Genomic DNA, 21,852 nt, shown 5'->3' on the forward strand with positions numbered 1-21,852 from the left:
TGAAAATAGCACTTTGGTTTCAGGTGTGGTCCACATGCTGTGGCCCTCAAATACACAGAAACTGTAGCAATAAACGTGATCATTAAGGAAATAGCTGCCCAGTCAATCATACTTGGTTTCAATATCTGTCTCCATTACCTGATAGCTATGTGATATTTCACCAACAATTTAATCTCTCTGAATCTTGGTTACTGAATTTGTATAAGGAAAGACAATAATAGAAACTTCAGAGTGTTGCTAAGAGAATTACATAAGGTAATGTGTGTAAAGTACTCATTGAAGTCAAATACATCTATAAAGACTGCCCAAAGGAGTGAGTAACAGAAGAAATTCAAGGACTTTGATAGAGGTCTTTCAAAGAAGGGAAACTTGAATGCCTGTGAGCAATATTTCTACTCAACTCACTTGAGGGGCTTTAGAAAATATTGTTCCCTGGATCAAACCCCCAGAGGTTTAATATAATTGGTCTGGAATACAGTCTGAGAAACTTTATTCCTGCTTTACCTTCTTGCTCTGCATCTCCTTGTAAAGTCAGTTCCAGTGTGTATTTGGGGTCTCACCCTCTTATTCCTACTCAGTCAGGTGATGCCAGATGAGTCAGATCTGACCAATCAGAATATTATATCCCTCTTTGCAGGTAGCTATACCACCCTGTCAGGTCAGTGAGACATTCTGAGACTTCCTGAGGCCTTGAAAGATAGATAGTCTAACCTGGTGGATTTGTAGCTGAGGATTGTCAAGTTTTGTACCTACAGCATCCATCTTTCCATTCTGAGAGAAGCTACGAGATGGAGAGAAACCTAGTTCTGAGCCCCTTAGTCAGCCATGCCCGAAACTACTCAAACTCCTTTATTTTTAAGTGAATTGTGTCAGTGTGTTCCATTCTTTGCTTAAGCTAGTTTGACTCAGGTTTTATTTCACCTTTGAAGGAAAAAAAAAAGAGAGACTTAACCAATACATTTCTTTTCTCCCCATACCCAGATTTCCATGTCCTTTGCCTGCAGATAAGTCTGGCCTTGATTCCTGGTAATAATGCTGCTCAAATAATTTAGCAAGAATTTTCTTTAAAGGGCCACTCTGGGTTAAGCATGAAATTTAATTAACTAAAATCTAAGCTGTGTTTTCTCTAAGCTGCTAGCTGCAATCAGAAGCCAGATAACGAGGCCACTCAGATATGTCTCAGGGCTGTCTCCTTCTGGGTCACACTGGAAGCACCAGGTTTTTGAATCTGAAGTGGGAGCTGAAGTGAAACTTACATTTCATATAAGAATGGTGCCTTAAATGTGAGAGGGTTGTCTGGATGGTTCTGAAGCATTTAGTTTCTATTTGATCTTTCACCACAAGTAGTCAGAAAAATAAGCTTGGCTAATGCTACTCAGCAAATTCTCTCAAGGGCAAGGATTCACACCATGAGTTTTCCTCAGGTCTGACGACTAAATCTTCCAGTTCATTTATTACTCTGGTACTATGTGTTCTCTGGGGGCAGCAGAGAATAGAAGGAAAACCCTTTGTAGAAGGAGGTTGGGTGATGAGTGTGCACCTGTTTCCCTAGAGCTGCATTTTTGTCACATTAGCCCAGGATAAAGACAGCCTACTAAAGAGCTTCTCGATGTATTGTAAAAGGTAAGGGAAAGACACCACTGAATGGTCGGAGAACAGAAGAATGCACTTCAGCTCTCTCTGTGAACACTCGTGAAATGAATGTCAGCCCTGTTCTTCTCTAACTTTGCAGGTGAATAGTGCTTTTTCATTTTGTGGAGGCAATTGTAGACTTTGTTGGAAAACCTAGCCACTAGAGAGAGGGTCCTTCTGTTCAAAGTCACGGCATGTATTAATGAATTTGCAGAGAGAGGGAGAGAGAGAGAGAATATTATAGAATTGAAAATATGAATAAAAATGAAAATCAGGGATTAGAAAGTAGTGGGATTGCTTTAGTTCATTAATATTCTCCTGTATTCTGCTACAGGCTGTTTGTGCTGCGTACCTCAAATAAAATTGCTCCTCTCTGAAAAAAAAGGAAAGAATTTTTCTGTAAAATGCACTATAGCATATTGATAATTATTCTTTCTTACTGGCTACTCTATTTAACATCTGAGCAAAAGATGGTTTAAGGGTAGTTGGTTGCATTCTCCCCATACCCTCCCTCATTCCCCGACAGAAACCATGAGAGCAAAATTGGAAAAAAGGGTGTGATTTATAAGAAATATGTATTTGGTCATCTTGTATATATTTGGTTTTCATCCACAGTTCCTAGCTCACAGCTCTCCAAATCCCTGGAATTTCCTGTGAAAGGAGCCATAAAGGTATCTTTCATTAGTTTAATTAGAAGACTTTTGGAACCCACCTAAGGATGGGAGCTGGTTGCCGGAAAAAGCAACCACGTGATTAGAGTATTGGAACTTTCAGCACTCCAACCCCCACCCTTGACCTTCTAGGAGGAGAGAGGAGCTGGAGGTTGAATCAATTACCAATGGTCAATGATTTAATCAGTCTTGCCTGTGAAATGCAGTCTACATAAAAACCCACAAGGATTTAGAGAGCTTTCAGTTTGGTGAAGATGGGGCGGTGCCCAGAGAGCGATGCCCCCAGAGAGGGCGTGGAAGCCCCACATCCCTTCTCCCTATCTTACCCTAAGCACGCATCTCTTCCACCTGGCTGTTGCTGAACTGTGTCATTTTATATGAAACTGATGATCTAGTAAGTAAAATGTTTCTCTGAGATCTGCGAGTTGCTCTTGCAAGTTAGTTGAATTCAAAGGCTGCGGGAACCTCTGATTTAGAGTTAGTGGGTCAGAAGCACAGGTAGTAAGAGGGGAAACTGCTTCTGACTTGGGATATTAGGCTTAGATACAACTAATTCAGACAACCTGTGAGTTCCTGCCACAGAATGAATTGTACCCAAATAACATCCTTCCTAAACATTTGGGTGTTTATATATGTGGCCCAAAGAGGTTCTATCTTCCTCAGTTTGGAACTGGCAATGGATCGACATACAATGAAGCCCGATCTTAAACATTTCCTACTCTCATTTAGAAATGTGAGGGGTCCAGATTATGCAAGTAAAAATATATCCCAAGTCTGAAGTCTCTTTTTGCATTGTGTGTCTAAAGCATTTTAGGTCCATATTTAGCTTTGCTGACAATGGGAATATATTTTCAGGCTGGCCGGGATAGTGAGTCAGATTGAAATAATTGGCCCTGTGTGGACAAACTGATTAAGCTGGGGAAGAGTCATTGGCTGCTGTTTCTGTACTTTTGTTCGTATTGTTTTTTCCTCCTTTCAATAATGTTCTGAAGTCTTTTTCATGTATTTAAATTTACTCACTCTTTTAAAACCATTAGAAATCTTAGAATATCTTAAAAGTCTTTAGTCTTCACAGATGAATGATTCCTCTGAACCAGAAGACTCTTTAACTTTCAGCTTAAGAGAAGATTCTCATGCTTTCATTTGGCCTTTGGTAGTGTGCAAATCATATTAAATTTTGTCTTTATTTTTATTATTATATAAACTACTGTTAACCATCATTTATAGAATTTTTGCCATGCATATAAAAAGTAAAGAGCTTAGATTTAAAACCATGTCTACATTAAATCACTCATCTGTTCATTCAGATGTTGAGTGCCTAAACGTGAAAGACCTTGTACTTCTTAGAAAACTCCATGGTGTCTATGATTGGGCTCTATATCTGACTCAGTTAAACAGTCCCTACATTGAGTTATATGTGTTTGCTTTTCTGGCCCTCTTCTGCATAGAAAAAGAAGAATCCTTGAAAGAGAGACTTTGTCTCATTCATTTTCTTATCCCCTGCATCCAATAAAGCACAGTTGACATTTGAGGCAGTTATCCCTTCTTTCCTACATTCTTCTATCAGGTTAATCATTCACTATATTTCAAACCCATTTTGAAGTTTTTCTCTGTCCTAGGAACTTCAATTTCTAGAGATAAAAAAAAAAATGAATTTAGCACTACCCCTGCCCCTCTAGAAAAATCATTGGCTAGTGGTGGGCCACTTCTGTTTAAACAAATAGTACAATGTAACATTTTTGACTACGATCATAGAAATGCCCCATTTCTATCAGAAATTACGACAAACACTAGTTTATTTTAAGTGCGTCTATATTAAACACCTAAGAATGCAATGAAATATGTTTGCTACTTGCAAATAGTAAGGAGATTTCTAAAATATTCATAGGATGCTGTAGGTTGAATTTACGTGGGATAGAACTGTGTATTAGGCATGTATGCTCATAAGGAGGGGATGGATGAGGCAACCAGAAGCATTAGCCAAGGTACTGTATGCAAGGTAATTGGGTGATTGCTGTGCAAAAATTGTTCTGGGCATGGGACCACGTGCAAGTGAGTGGTTTGGGAAAATAATAATATCTTTCCCTTGTCAATCTCTTAGGATTTATGAGAATGTGTGCTCGCCACAAGAAGGAGCTTACAGAACTAATCCACAATAGGTACACCATGGGAGGGCTAGGCTTAGAAGAAGGAAAAGAGATTTGAGACAGCTGATAGGACAGTCTTGATTTGACTCATCCACTCTAAAGTCTTTATTTATTCTTACTTAGTCATTTTCTTATTCTTGATTTAAAACTCATTCGAATTGCATTGACCTAGATTATGGCGATGAGAAGAAAGGAAATGAGACTCTAAATCCTTTATGAAGTGTCAGTAAAGTATTTAAATCCCTAACTTACTGCCCTTAATTGATTTGACAGAAAGTCCTGTTCTTACCAAAAATTGAGATATATATATATATCTCAGTTGAGACATACAATTATAAAATAAAGTGAATAATAAAGAAAGCATTGTTATCATTTTGGTGTGTGAGACTGTGGGCATGGGTGTCTTGCCTATTTGGGTTAATGACCAATTGCCAAAGGACATTTGAAGATCATTTGAAGATCATTCAGAGCCTCAAGTGGTAGAGATGATTCTCAATCATTATTGTACTGAAGCCTAGCAAAGTAATGCTTTGAATATAATTATACGATAGAGACAATGTCCCTAACCCCTTGTTAAATGCCATCTTGCTTTCAGAATCTAATGATGTTTTTATATGACCCAAAATGTCTTGAAGGCGAGAGTTGCTATATTAAAACACCTCCATGTTCTAAATGTGTGACAATATTCTATCAATAAGAAATGCAATCAGAATAAATGGAAGGGGAAAAACATGAATAAAATAAGCTCTGATTTGTGCTGCATGAGGATCTCTTCTGTGAAGGATTTTCATGAAACTAACAGATAAAGCATATAAACGATGAAATCCATGCCACCTCAAATTTCCCACTAAACTGATTTTATCCATATCAACTCAGCTGGCTAGTTTATTTCTCAATATTTTTTTTCTTTTATGAAACCATGTGTCAAGAAGAGAATTAACTGACTGTTCAGATCAAATTTCTTCATTTCATAGAAAATAATGTCATGAGGATGCAGGTGCTGCAATGTTTTATTCTATTTTACATTTTTCTTACTTCTTTTGAAAACATTCTGAGCTTTTGGCTTAACAGTTGTGTGCAGAGAAAACATGCACTGGGCACAACAAGGCTGAAGTTATTTTTAAAGGGCATCTTTCCCAATTGGACTTACTATGAGCTCTATTAACTGGCACGATGGCTGGCTGTTGGTGGCAAATCAAGAAATACAACAAAAGACTAGGTAGCTGGCCTTGTTTTACATCTTCATTAATGAACAAAAAAGAGCAAACAGCATATTTAATTTGGATGATATTAACTCAATACCTTACGAAAGCCCTCTTAAGGTCAAGGAAAGAAATTTTATAAAAGCCTGTAAAACTTAGAAAGATGAAAACAGATTGAAAAGAGAGAAAGGAGACTTCCCAGAGACTAAGAACATGTAACACTCAGAACCAATACCTAATAAAAAAAAAGAATGTATTTTTAATGAAAACTATTGTATAATACCTCAGATATATAATGAGAAGAGAAATTAATGGAACGTGCAATATGACCCAAGGGTGAAAAGGTAAATTAGCATATTATGTCTAATACATGAATTTTAAAATGTAGACATTTGTACAAAATGAAGATATCACCCACAATTATTTTTCTATTGTTCGATCACCACATATAAAAGCCAGAGTAATCTGTATGTGTTAGTCATCCGTAACACCTGTGTTTAAATTGTCTGTTCACTTCCAATAGTAATTAGAATTATATCCAGCTCCTCCTATTACTTATAAATCAAGGTCATAAGATTTTATTCTATCTACTGGGAATGCAACCACGAATAAAAGAGAGAAACCCCTTTCCTTATTGAGTCTCTATTCTGGTGTAGAGAGACAGATAAACAAGTGAGAATATGTCTAGGAAATATTTAAAAAAAAACAAAGGAATATTAAGAATAAAATTAATGAATAATAAAATAAACATATTTGAAAAGTGTTGAAAATGCTCTATTAATTGCATTTGTGTTAAGTTGCATTTGTGTACCTTACAGGTACAAAAAAAGTTAAAATACAAATTATTTACCTTATGTTTTGATTGTCTATTTGTATAACAGTTCACCCCAAACTTTGTGGCTTAAAACAATAGCAATAATCTATTGTTATTGTCCTGCACATTCTAGACAGTGTTTGCTTGGGATCTTGTCACTGTTGTAGTCAAACTGTGGCTGGGGCTGAAATCATCTCTGAAAAGCTTCTATGCTCACCTGTCTAGTACTCACACTGGGAAGACTCAAAGAGCTGTGACAGCTGCTCTCTCTCTGTCAATCCTATGTGGTCTATTCTTGAGGTTACTCAGCATCCTTGCTTCATAGTAGCTCTGAGCTCTAAAGACACATGGCCTGAAAGAGGAAAAAAACAGGTGAGAACTATAATGCCTTTATGACCTAGTTTATGATCAGTCAGTATTACTTCTACCACAATTTGGCAGTTGAGAAATTTATAAAGGTCCATACAGGTTTGAGGAGAGGAAACATAGACACCATCACTGGTTGGGAGGAGAATCAGCATCATGTAAAAAATGCACATGGTTGAGATACATACTGTTGTGGTCTTTAGAAATACAATCTTCCATATAAAATAATAACTGATACTCTGTGATGTTCGAAGCAAGTTGATAAGTTTTCAAGTAGATAAACTGGAAGAGATTGCAGTTCAGTAAAGAGAAACGATATCAAGTTACGATGCAAGTTAACAAATCTTATATGACAATATAAGATTATAAAAAAGCTGGCGCAAGACATTGTATAATTTTATCTTTCATATCTTTTGCCGGTCAGGATTTTAGGAATAGCTTGGTTGGAAAGTTCTGGCATAGATAATCTCCTGAGAATGCAGCCGACCATGGCCATAGTCATCTGAAAGTTTGACTGGGCCAGGAGAATCCATTTGCAAGATAGCTCACTCAAATGGTGGGAAAATTAGTGCTGGTTGTTGGTACAAAAGTCTAACTTCCTCTGTACATGGGCCTCTAACAGGGCTCCTTGAGTGTTCTTATGTCATGGTGGCTGGCTTCCCTGAATGAGTGATCCTTGAGACCAAGCTGGAAGCATTAATGCTTTTTATGATTTAGCCTTGATTCAGTGTGGAATTGACAATCACAAGAGCATGGATACCGGGATGCAAGGCTTGTTGGGAGCCATCTTGGAACTTGATTACCAGTGGCTGTAAGCCCTTAATACTAAATTTGTTTACCACGGATTGCTTAGGAGTTCTCATACCATGTTTTCTCTTTGCTAAATCTGGCACCCTCAAGCAGGGCTACAGGTGAAATTAACTTCCCTATTGCAAAGAGGATCTAAGGATTCTAACGCAGACTCTCTAGTCTGTGCAGAAGTCTACCTATGACTGCTGAATAGAATTCAGTCTCTTATGCTCAGTTCCATTTCTTTTTGCCACCATGAGAACCAGATGGTAAACCTCTCAGGAGTACTGGTGGCTTTTAAAGTATATTTACAAGATTACATGAGACAGCATGTCTTTAATTTGCTATTTAGTCGAAGAGAAATGTTTCTCTATTTGGAAAATGGTTTTGTCAAAGTACCGGAACAAGGGTTAGGAAATTAGGATTTCTAGGATCAATTTTCTAACTGACTTATGAGTTGCTGTGTACCCTTCAGCAAAGCACCTAATGTGCTTGTCTGTAAAACAGGGATATGAAGAATAAATCCCTACTTCAAGGGAATGCATCGTAGTTGAATTCACATTAATGTAATAGGCTTTGAAAAAATCTCACAGGGAAAGTACTATCGAATGCAAATTATTATGGTGTAAAGCTCTTTTGTGATACAAGGTGCTATGTGCCTGAAAAACATCGAATCACTCTATTTTATATGCTTAGGATTGTTGCCTTTTAATTTCAAAAAATACATCATTTTCTTGAATTGTGACAGGACAAAGGGCAAGCTCAAATCGTGTTTTGTAAATAATACATTGTTTTGGTAGCTGTCTATCATATAACCTTAAAAAGAACTCTCTACCATTCTCATGTGGGATTCATACCTATAATCAATAACACCAAAGATGAGAATTTTTACACCTATGTATGTTAGCAATAAAAGGTATATCACATTAATATCCAGAATTTTTTTACTGATAATATATAATTTTAATAACAATGAAAGTCTGGGGGAGGGCTGAGGAGAAGGAAAGCTAAACTATAAGCCCAAGGCATAATTAATGTATATAATATATGGATATATTATATATAAGTAATCTAATATATATAATATATTTAGCTTGTTTTTCATTTAGTTTCTGATATGTAACATTTGATTCAAGGATTATTGTATTCAGGTTCTTGAAAATTATTTTAGTGTTATCTTGTTTTAGGAAAGTAGAGAGGAAAAGGTAAATATTTAATACTATAGAAGTCTTACAAATGACCCTATTATAGAGATTGTTGACATTATTCATGTGCACTTATAATCAAGCCCACTGATGGCAACATTTAGAGTAGCTGGATCCTTACTTGAGAGTTCTCTCCCTTCCCAAAGATGATTTCCTATTTCTGATCAGTTAATGGCCACTACCTTTAATATCTATAATTTTGTGTTGTTTCTCTATCAAAATCTCTTATCGAGAACGGAGTTGAAATTCCTCTTCATGAAACGCAAAAGTGACAGAAAACCGTTTAAAATATGACCTCAGCCTAGGGAATTTGCAATTTAAACAGGAATGAAGGCCCCGTGTGGAAGCTGGCAAATGAGCCTAAAGTGTCTCTTAGTGACAAGGAGATTCTTCATGCAATACAAGTGTAATTGGCTATGTCCACAGCAGATCCAACACCAAATTGGAATCCTGTGGGAAGAGGAGAAATGGTAAAGAGGAGGCAAATCAGAGGAAGAAAAGTGCAGGAGTCAGAACTATAGCATCTCAGGAAATTTCCTCATTCTCCATGTATTCTTGTCACTCCTAACATTACTTTTGTTATCCAGAAAAAAATCAATGATTCTTTTCTTTAATCAAGGAGAAAAATACTCTCTGCTAATAGAGAAAATGTGACTTTATTTATGTTAATTTTTGCTGCATCGCAAATTATTTCAAGACCTAGTATTTCAACAACAAGCATTATTTTTCACAGTTTTTTGGACTGAGTAGGTGTTTTCTCTGGCCTGGGATGGAATGATTAGATTCAGGACTGTGTCATGAACTGTCTAACGGCTGCCAGTGATTGGTCTAGGGGTGACTCACCTGTCTGATGGCTGGCTTAACATTACATGGAACAAGGCCCTGGATATCTCATCATCCAGCTGGCTAGCCCAGGTTCATTCTTAGGAGATGGAAGTGTTCCCAGTAGCAAGAATAGGCAAACCTCTAACGCACAAAACTTTGCTTAAGTCACATTTGCTCATACTGCATTGTACAAAGTAAGCCAATATCTAAGGGTTGAGAAATTGACTCTTTTTTGATGGAAGGAGTTTTTAAAAAATTTGTGATCATTTATTTTTCAATCTGCCACAAATTATAAATTTCATCATTATGTCTTGAGTCTCTCCTTTCTTATCAGTCCTCCAACATTAAAAATATATTTATTTTTTGTTTCCCAATGGATACCCAGTACCCGACTATTCTCCTTTTGTCCACCCCAATAAAATAATTTTCTTGAGAACAGATATAAAAATCTTGATCATAATCAATGGTGGCTAGTTTTGATCTTCCCAAGTGGTCTATCATTTTGACATGGAAATAGTATATTGAGCCCAATGTCATAATAATGAGTAAAATCACAGATTTCTATAGACTGACTTGGAGAGAGATATTTTAGGGTGAAGCTAGGAATTCCTTCTGATTCTGAGCTATTATCATATATGTTCCAAGTGGTGACAAACAGTCTTTTAAAACAGGCACTGTTCATCTAGAGAAGTTAGGCTCATGCCTGACCTTCAAAAGCATTGCTGACAAATGATACAATCTACTGGAAATCCAACTGCCATAATATCTACTGTCATTTTACCATTTTTTGCCTTGTCTGTTTGTATTTTTTGTGACATGTAGCTACATGTCTGCAAACTCAAATATGTTCTTCCATCCATCCATTCACTTATAAATCCATTCAACAAATATTTATATAGCACTGTGGGACTTACTATTCTAAGTGTCAGGAACACAGCAGGGAGGATGATGGACAATGTCACTGCCTACATGGAGCTTACCTTCCAGTGGTGACGTTAGTGACTCTTTTCCCTTTGCTCTTCTAGACACACTCCCATCCCTCTTTACCCTGCTCTGTGCTCCAGCCTGTATCAATATGCTCCTGTGACTTTTGGCTTTCAGAAGAGTTTGAATAGTGAGGGACATCAATAGGAGATGAAAGTGTATAAAGAAAATCAAGTCATGGTGTTTATTTCCAGGGCTCAATTATTTTGGATTGCCACAGGCTGGCTATATCTTTCCACTAAAGGTCCAGAGGCAACATTTATCTTTAGAGACAAGGTGGGCACACTTATCACAGTAAGTCACTAGGACAGAGTTATACTCAAGAGTGTTTGGACCCACTAGAGCTTATTGTGACAGATAATTGATCACAGATGAGTAGCCTCCAAAGATGCTTATTGACGCATATACAGGCAGAATTTCTAGGTCTGATAAAAAGAAACCAAATTTGAGCCAGTGCTATGCAGATCATGGTGCTTACCAAAGGACATTAGCCAGTTAACAGCTCTAGACTGCTTGAGGGTAAGATCTTGTCTCTTTAAGAAAAATCCTGCAATGAGGACACAGATATACACATACATCTTCTCCTGCACCTTCCCCAAAGTGGTCAGTGGCCATTTTCAGAGTGACAGTGATCTTGAGAGGATAAATGCTCAGACTTTCTCATTGATATTACATGGTAGCTTTGAACTTATAGTAATCAACAGACTTAAAGTATCACTCTGGCCCCCTGGTTGCAGAGGCTTATGGAGATCAGGTGATAGTTGAAATCTATCCTAGTAAGACTGAGAGTCCATCCCTTGTTTTGTTTTGTTTTCCAGATCCAGTCTATATGGTAAGAAAAGATATACTAAGTAATTGAAAGAATTTCCACAATGATTCCTTGAACTATGGTCTTTTATATTAAGAAAAAAGGCATGTGGAAGTCTCTAGAAATGCCCCTCCCAAGACAGTAAACCAAAAGCTATATAAGATACCTAGAGAATGGTAAGCAAGTACTTTTATAGGAGTCTTGATAGATGCAAAAGTCTTAATTACTATCTCATCTCTATTTAACTTGCAAATATGGTCAGTAAAAAAGCTTGATGGTTCATAGAAAATGACTTAGATTATTGTAGACATAACCAGGTCATGCTGTAATTCAGTTTTAAATCCAAATGTGATATCTTTTCTGAAACAAATAAATAGAGACTTTGGCACCTGGCACACAATTACTGACCTAGAAAATCTTTTTTTCTACATCTTTAGTATCAAAGATAATCAGAAGTTATTTGTCTTCAACTGGTTAAGGACTGCAGTATACCCCTATTCTTTTGCTTGTAGCTTATGACGACACTCCTACTATCTCATTATATAATCTATAGGGAATTTGGTATCCTTTTTTTTCTCTTCCCTTTCCAGCTTTAATAAGGCATTACTGATAAATAAAAAGTGTATATATTTAGGTGTACAACATGATGTTTTGATATACCTGTACATTGCAAATGATATTTATAATAAAACTAATTAACTATCAACTTATCTACCACTTTTGTGTGCATGTGTGTGCTGAGAATACTCAATATTTACTTTGTTAGAAAATTTCAAGTGTACAGTACATTATTATTAGCTCTAGTCACCATGCTATATATTAGGTCTACAGAATTTATTTATCTTATAACTGAAAGTTTATACCCTTTGGCCAACCTCTCCTCATTTCCTTCACACCCCTGGCCCCTGGTAACCATTCTTCACTCTCTGTTCCTATGAGTTCAACTTTTTTAGATTCCACATATAAGTGTAATCATGCAGTATTTGTCTTTCTATGACTAGCTTAGTTCATGTAGCATATTGTCATCCAGGTTGATCCATGTGTCACGAATGGCAGGATTTCCTTATTTTTAAAGGTTGAATAATGTTACATTGTATATTCATACCACATTTTTTATCCATTCATCCATTAACATATACTTAGGTTGTTCCTATACTTTGCTATTGTGAATAATGCTGCAGTGAACATGGAAGCACAGACAACTCTTTGAGATAATGATTCTATTTCCTTTATTTAGATATCCTGAACTGATATTGCTGGGTCATATGGAGGTTCTATTTTTAATTTTTTGAAGAACCTCCATAACATACCACTTCATATTCCCACCAACAGTGTACAAAGGAGAACTTGGGAATCTTGATAGCATAGAGACATGGTCCATTATATTAATGGTTTGAAGTTAATTGGACTGGGTAGGCAAGAAGTAGCAAGTAGCCTAGATAACTTATTTATTAATTTTCATACATGTCAGCAGGTGAAAACAAGATCTGGGAAATGTCAGAGATCTGTTGCATTGGTGAAGTTCCCAGGAATCTGATAGTTTAATGCATGTCAGTATATGTCACTTCTAAACTGAGAAACAAGTGTTGCCTCTGCAGTGTCCACCATGAAGAAAAAAACACATTTGTGTTGGCTCTGACCTCTATCCCATATAACCTTCAAAGCTGCCAGTTCCTAGTGAAGTTCAGAGTGAAAAAAAAAATGGTTTTAAAGAAGGTACAGCCTGTGATACAAGTTTCACTTGTGTCTTCTAACTCGGTGGAATCCGTGGTAAGGGAAGTGCTCGTGGCAAACAGTAGTTGTGTAGAACCTTTGGGAAAACTCTCACAGGAGAATCCAGAGTGGGTGCCTATGCTTTTGGAGAAGGGCAATACTTTTCACTGCCGACAAATATTCCCAACAAATATTGATTTGTTATTAAGCCCAGGTAGAAATGAACATCTTACCATAAGACAGCTAGAGGGTAAGTGACCTTAACTAGTTGTGTTACCAACCACCAAAACTTTAAAAAAACGAAATGCTATGGAAGACTAAACCTAGGGAGATAGTGAAGGCTAATGCAAACACCATGAGCAGGTGGCTCAGGTTCTTGTGGTGCCTGCTCTTTGGCTTCACTGTTCTCTTTTGTTGCACACTATGGCTTTGTCATGAGTTCCAGATAAATCAACGATTTATTATTCATCATTGTTCTACTGAGGTTTCTATCTGGCTGTTTTCAAGATTGTTCTTTCATAGTTGCATTTCAGCAGTCTACATCTAATGTGCTTCAGAGTAGTTTTCTTTGTGTTTACCTAGCTTGGGGTTTTCTGAGATTATTATTCCTGGAAGTGTTAAATTTATGACACTTGGCAGTTTTACTCATTACATTTTCAAATATGTTTTCCACCGCTGTTGCTCTTTTCCCTCTAGAATTTGAATTACATGCTGATTAGGCCCTTTGAATTGTCCATGGGTTGCACTGCAACTCCGTCAGGTCTCTGAGTCTTGGTTCATCTTTCCCTTTTATTTTACCTTTCTTTCTCTATTCTTTAAATTGAGTACTTTCTAATTACCTATCTTCAAGGTTTCTAATTCTTTTTTCTGCTATCTCCAATTTGCTTTCGAGATCGTCTAGTGAACTTTTATTTTACTTTTTCAGCAAGCTAATTTCTACTTCTAATATTTTACATTTCCCTGTTGAGGTTCCCTATTTGGTAATTCATTGAGACTTATTTTTCTTTAGCTGTTTCATCGTATTTAAAATACCTGCTTTGAAGTTCTTGTTTGCTAAAGTCAACATCTGGGACCCCTTGGATTCAGATTGTTTTAACTAGTCCTAACTAAGATTGTACTTTTCTATTTTTTAATATCTAATTTTTGTTTGAAAAGTGAATTTGTCAATATTGTATCGTAGCAACACTGAATTCTGTTGTGTTCTGAGAATTATTTTTTGTCTGTTTGTTTGCTTATTTTACTAAGTAATTAACTTGCCTTGGCTCATACTAAAAACTTTGTCTCCTTTACAGTATACAGCAGCTCATATTTCTGTTCCATATTTATGTGTTCCAGCTGTTATTTTTCATCCTGATTATTGAGGGTCTTCCCTACGTTTACATAATTTGATGGTCAGCCAAAAATTTGGGCAGAGATTTCTCTCAGACTTAAGAATTCAATGTCTATAATTTTCTTGCTTCTAGGAAATTAGCCCCTTATTTCCAGCTGCCCTGTCAACCTTGGGCTCTAGTTTCTGACACCTCAGGCCAGTAAGCTCTAGTTTTATGCTAATTAAGCTGTACAAAATTGTAAATGCTCTCTGTTATAAAAGCCACACATTTATAGAATTTGCCTACATGTGACTTAAATTTTCAAGGCCCTGGGAGCCCTTCTTTGTGCATGGGCAATTTGTCAGCTATTGATTTGAACAGAGTTTTTCAGATTTCATAATTGTTATCTATGGGAGAATTTGCACAACCATGTTAGTCCACCACCTTTACCAGGGGTTCTTTCTTTTCTTATGAGTTTGACTCAATTTCCCCATGATCATCTTACTAAAGAGGTAATATCTAGCTCAGTGGAGGTTTCCAGGACACCGTTACAGTACTACAGTGCTTATTCTAATTGCTCATTCCTTTGCCACACCAGTTACTAAATCTTAATATTACTTATGGTTGAATAAATGCTGAAATATTTGATGTTATCACTTATGGAGTGAGAATAAATAGAGATGATAAGAAGTATGAGTATGTTATTAGTAGATAACAAAAAACCAAGTCCGGTGGTATTCCCATATTTAGAAGCCCAGGAAATAAAAAGAGCTAGAAAAAGTTAAATATCACCCTGATCACCCTAAACATTATTATCAAAGTGATCAATAAAAGAGTGCATCTGATTAAATTACTTTTCTACTTAAAATTTGTCTTTAGTTTCCTACTTTTTATAAGATAAATCCCAAGCTTTTTATAATATCATGTAAAGTATGTATGCACTTATTCCATGTCTATATCTGTGAACCGAAGTCATACACAGTGTCTAACATATGGTGGGCCTCAGTGAATTCTTGACCAGAGCTACCTATCTGACTTGGATGGTGCTAGTCACTTAGTGAATTAATGTTATGTTAGTTATAATAACTTTTAAAGAAATATTTCTTGTCTCTATAGCTAGATTGGAATGTCTAGAGTATGATGAATAATTTTACTTGTCAACTTGATTGGCCCACAGGGTACCCAGATATTGGTTTAACATTATTCTGAGTGTGGTCGTGGGGATGTCTGTAGATGAGATGGACATTTAAATCAGTAGACTGAGTAGATTGTCCTCTCTAATGTGGTTAGGCCTCATTTAATTAGTCAAAGGCCCAAGTAGAACAAAAAGGCTGATGCTCCCAAAGTAACAGAGAATTATTCCTGCTTGAGTACCTTAAACCTAGGAAAATGCCCTTTTCCTGCCTTTGGACTAAAACTGAAACATTGGCCCTTTCTGGGTCTCAAGCAATGTGGGAGATGTTAGTTTTGAAATAAAATTATGTCTAAATGATACCAAGACTCTTTTCCCTCCTATATTCTAACTGGGCTAAGACTAAGATTTGACCCAAGGTAGAAGAATGCCTCTTCTTTTCACCTAAGTGAACACTATGGAACTTAGTTTCTAGGGACCATGACAACTTTCTTAGGCTTATTTCAGGGTCTGTCCAGAGAAAATATTGTAAGCTTGTATAAAGTTCTGTACACTAAAAGAACTGCATGAGTGCTTATGAGGGATTAGTACATAACAAAGAGTGGGAATGTGTAAATCGTAACAGGCGATCAAAATTCAAAAGAAAATGAAGTTTGAGTTAAAAACAAAGTGAATCTAAAGCATGTGTAAACAAGAAATATACATTCAAACCTTAATATCTGCCATTTCATAAGCTTCTTCCATGGCTTTTCTCTCTTTCGAGTATAATGTTTTTTTTTTTTTAATTGCTTCTGAGCCATTAAGGAAAGTCTTTCTTGGCTCTACGTTGAGTCACCATTCTTTATAATATAGTGACATATCTATTTGATTATATTTCATCCATGTACAATTGCATTCATTGTGTACTTGGTACAACCCTCTGACAAATCTGATGTATTTTTCTATCTAATCACGTTTCCAAATATTATTAGTAGAGATAGAATTGTCTATATCTTTAGGAAAAGATAAGCTTTTATACCGTTAAGAGTCCTTTTTAACGAAACAGCCCTGCTGGGGTTTGCCCTGAGGCATTTTCATTGCTTATTGTCTGCTCAAAGGCCAAGGGACCTTTGCAGATGGAAAATATGCACTGTCTCTAAGGGCCACACATTTAGCAGTTGCCATTTGCTTCTTAGTTTAAAGAACATATTCCTGTTCCTGCTAGTGTGTCAAAAGGTTTACCAGATGTTCCAGCTGGATGAGCCATAGCAAGTTTCCTCCTTGTAGGCTTTTTAAACCAGGTTTAACGATCTAAACACTTACAATGTTTTATTAGAAAATAATTTCTAAATAGAGCTCCAATTTACTATCTTTTAAAGCTTTTTGAAAGAATAGAGATTTGCCTTGAACTATTTAACAGCGATTTAAATTGTGTAATAGGTAAAATTAAATGGACAGAATTTAAGGTATTGAAGATACTGTTTCTTATAGATATTAAAACTTTGTATGTGAGGGAAATAATAATGGTAGGTATAACTCATGTGAAGATCTCAAAACACTTTTATATTTTTTCCACCAATATTATCTCAATTTTGCTGGCTTGATTCCACTTACAGAAAGTTTGAGTGACTGCATATTATTATTTAAACATAAGATAATCAAATTTGGCATGGTTATGGGAGATCTTAAAGAAGTACTCATATTCCTATAAACAGATGTAAATTTAAAAATACCCACAGAGATGTTTGGAGAAATATTCTGAAAATTATAATTTCTCACTGATGACCATATTATTTGATGAAAGTGAAAAAATAATTCTGGGTTTTCACTTATTTTCTGGCAGCTACACCTACTTTGCATATTAATATGATACATATCATGGCTAGAAATGTTTTCAAAACTATTCTTGGAGAGAAAAAAACAACATAACTTTAATATGATATATAAGTTTAAGACTATGAATTATTTAGTTCCAAATAATATGAAACCCCATGTCGACTTGTATTTTGGTCATTTTTTTAAACCAAATATATTACTTACAAAGTCATGGGTGGATTCTTGGTCTTTCCTTCCAAAAACTGTTAATACGAGTACTTAGGATCAGAATTTTTAAATAATTCTAAAATAATTGTGAAGTAGAAAAAGCTTTTGGGGAAAACTTTAAACTTGGTGCAAGTTATCTCTTTCATAACTACAGCTCTTTGTAATGACTTTATCTAAAGTAGAACACGATGTGAAAATATTTATAAACACAGTTATATGAAAATTAAAAGTCTGAGTTGTTTGTATTAGTCAAAACATAAATATATATAGCATATGTTCACCTCAATAAACTAAGTGAGATGACAAAAAGAGTAGTAGCTAAAATATTAAGAGTAAGTTAGGACCTAAATTTTTTCCAAGAGGAGGAGAGTAACTATAATATCATAAAAATTATCTATCAAGAGAGGGGGCCTGAAGTACAGGAAAAAATAAATGGAACAGTGTCACAAGCAGGCAGGGGACTCCAGGAGTCATGTACACAAGAGTCTAAGAGCTGAACTTGCTGTATTTATCAGGTTATAAAAAGATGGTGTGACAACCTTTACCAAGCCGCCAACATGGAGACCACTTTTTTTTTTTTTTAATCTAGGTTGAAATTCTATGGGCAGCACCACAATCACCCAACCTCTTATTAATGAGGTTTGGAGATATGTTGAGACCTGGTATATCAGCCATGAGTTGTGGGTGGGGGAAAAGTATGGAACACAGCATTTCATTTTCTTAAGATGAGGCCTAGATCATAAAGTGTCCATGCTCATTTTCTTTATTTATTTTTCAATTCTCTTTAAAAATTTGATTTCCTGATAAATAGGTATAAGACATAGTAATTGGGGCTCTGGCAAAACAAAACAAAACAAAACAAAACAAAAAACAGATGGCATATTTAAACCAATAATTTGAAGAAATGTAGTAAACAGGGAAAAGTGCAGATTTAAAAGCAAACTGAACAATTTTTTAGCAGCTGAGCATGTCTGTGGCTGCCCGAAGTAGAATTTTCTGGAATATAGCCTAGGTTTGAGGGTTGACCTGTTTGACTTTGCCAATCTTTCCCCCTCTATCAAAGATCTATTGACTTTTTTTTCTTAAATGCCCGTACATAGCCAGTTCATTTGAACAGTTTCTCTCTAGTTAATGTTGTTGGTAGTTCCTTAGCAAAGACTTCTAGTATGAGCTGCACGGAGAAGTGGCTTTCTCAGAGTCAGCAGAGTGAGCCCTGCAGTATAGGTTCTCTCGACTCTTACCAAAGAGGTATTTTGAACCAATCACATGTGTAAGTTGCTCTAATAGTGACAGGGAGGGTTCAGTAAGTGGGGCTGATATATGAACATTGCATAGGCCTCCAATAAGGGCTGTAAGAGATGAGCAAGAAGATCAACCAGGATAAATAGGCAGAGAAATTAATGAAAAAGCAATTTTTGGAACTTCACGTAGGTTAACTCTATGACTATCTTCAAAACAATAAATTCAACTTGACAGTATGTTTAGATGTGTTACTATGAGTTTGCACTCAGTGAATTGTTAGGTACTATGGAGGGAAAGAATGTAGATATTATGTGGTCTGTGCCTCAAGGACATTTCCAAGTAGTTAAGAAGACATGAAAATCCATTAAATGATGAATTGCATACAGTGTTGCATTATTGTTTTAGTGTCCAGTGAGTGATACTGGCACTAAGTATTAGAGAACTCTACATCACAAGAAAGCCTAGACAAGATGAAGGTCACACCACAAGCCTAGAAACAGGGACTATAAAGATTGTAAGAGAAGATGTTTTCTCAAAGGACGTGTAAGCATCTTCCATTACCACTTTCAAACTAGGATGATAAGGAATTATGCAGCAGCAGAGTTGGCAGGAGTAACGATTCCTGATGTCCAAAGTCATTCCTATCTGTAATTCTCAGGGATTTCCATCTGTCTCAGCAAAGATAAGAATATAAATTCTTTTGTAGTGTGGTCCCATTTATCTGATATATGTCATAATTTATAATGTCTAAGAAATCTGAATTTGGAGTTCACGATAAATCTAGAATGTACTATATATATTTGTGTATTTGTATATGTGTGTATAAAATATCATATTTCCAAGTATGAATAAACACATATGCAACAAATATGAATATATTTACAGTATTATCAAGAGTTCAGGGTCAGTAGTACCATGAAAAATGTACCGTTAGACATATAAATACCACCCAGGTTTTAAAAGCCTAGTAAATTTTATATAATCATTCTAAAACATTTTAGTGGAAACTATTAGTTTTCCTTTGTTTTGTTAACTTTTCATCCATACTCGGTTCTCATAAAGATAGTATGTTTTTCCTGCTTGGACTTATCATAATTTCTCTCCTCATGCTTGATTATTTAATTCAATATCAGAATTGCTTGGTTTGGCAAGATCTTTTAGCATCCAAGAAGTTAAAAGCATGCATAAAAAAATTTCATTCTGCTTTATTATTGGAGCAAGCCTTATTTTTATATGTTGTCTCTATTATAACACATAGTAAAACATGGTCTTCCATTTTGAACAAATACATGCAGATAAAATTATTTATATCCTTTGGGGCCTCCTATGAAAATGTGGAACCACCAGAGTTAGAAGCTAGAGTCCAGATACTCTTTGTTTATTAGAACTCATTGCTCAAGTTCAGGTTCATGTCACCTTTGTCTGGAATTACTGAAGGTACTTTGCAACCTCCCCACCACTAAAGTGTTTGTAAAGTATAAAACCCTGTTGCTTCATACTTATGGCAAAGCAGATTTCTGAAAACCCACCAATCTCTGTCAAAAGTGCTTGAAGAGGTTTCAAATGCCTGCTGTTTTAATTCCCTAACATGGCACTGGAAACCTTTCACAATAAGATCTAACATCTCTTACATTCTTATTTCTCAGTATACTCATTTCTCCATTTACCAAATAGGTTTGCCAGTAGGACTGTGCAGCTGTAACTAAAGATGTCATATGATTTTCACATCCATGTATTTAGCGATATCATATCTGTTTCCTAAAATGACATCTCTCTTTCTCTCTCTTGATGTTGTCATGTCTGTTCTTTTAGGCCAAAATCAAATATTCCTGGTCATAATGTTTTCTTCTTCTACATATTCCTGTTTCATTTATACTCCAATGAAACATATGTCAGTCTTAGTCTTGCATTACAATAATTTATGTGTGTATCTGTTTTCCACTGTCCAACACTTAACTCAAAAAGATTTCATGTCTCTACTGTGGGCCATGCTATATTACAAGAAATTTTGGAAACAAAGTAGAATACAACAGAATCTTTGTGCTATCAGAGTTTATATTGAATTTAGTGGATCAACAGCTAAACAAGGAGATGCAAAATAATCTGGTATAAGTGATCATAAAAGAATATATAAAATATTATATAAAAAGAGAAGGAAAAGTCCCTAAGTTTATATGTGAGAGTAAGGGAAGGCTTCATTAATGACATAAAATTAATAAAATTAAGTCTTTAAGAATGAAGAGGAATGTATTAGGCAAAAATGAGGAAAGAGTCTTAGAAGATAAACAGATAAATTGAGAGATATAGAATTTCAGATGGGTGCAAGGGATTCAGTAAATCTAGGTTCAGAGTGTTTCTAGAGGAAATGCAGTGAAAGTCGAGTTATAAAAAGCCTTTTGTGTCCTACTAAGGCTGTAAGTAACAGGAAAGAACTGAAAAAAATCCAAGCTGAACAAAAATTTGTATATCCGAAACACTGCCCAGGCTGTGGTGTAGAGAAATAATTGCTTGGAGTACATTAGACTTGAGAAAGAGAGTGAAATTAGATGATAGTTTTTTTTTTTCCTTTTCTTTTCTTTTTTTAGGCTAGGCAACCCTTGGTTGACCTCACAGATTGCAAGAACCTTGTCAGCTTACAATCCTTTTTGTTTTTATTTTTTACACCTACAGCATCTAGTCTTCCTAGGTGGTCTCCCATCCAAGTACTAACCAGGCCTGACCCTGCTTAGCTTCTGAGATCAGATGGGGTCGGGCATGTTCAGGGTGGCACGGTCGTAGACAGTTGATAGTTTTCTGTGGTTCAAGTGAGGCATGGTTAAATAATGAACCATGGTAGTGGCCTTGGACATAGAGAAAAGTAGGCAGATTTGAGGATGAAGAGAGGTAGCCAGATGAAATGGCAACACTAGGTGGCTGATCGACTACAGGAATGAGAGAGAGAGGGAGGGTTGAAACCTCTCTCTGGTTTTGGCTAGAACAACTAGAGAAGC

General features: G+C 36.0%; 1 pseudogene; it reads right to left on the bottom strand.

The window, feature by feature from the left end:
* Positions 1-21,523: 21,523 nt before the first annotated feature.
* Positions 21,524-21,642, bottom strand: LOC120619890 (uncharacterized; annotated as a pseudogene).
* Positions 21,643-21,852: the final 210 nt, after the last annotated feature.

The sequence above is a fragment of the Pteropus medius genome, unplaced genomic scaffold (genome assembly GCF_902729225.1).
Source record: "Pteropus medius unplaced genomic scaffold, Ma_sr-lr_union100, whole genome shotgun sequence".
NCBI lineage: Eukaryota > Metazoa > Chordata > Mammalia > Chiroptera > Pteropodidae > Pteropus > Pteropus medius.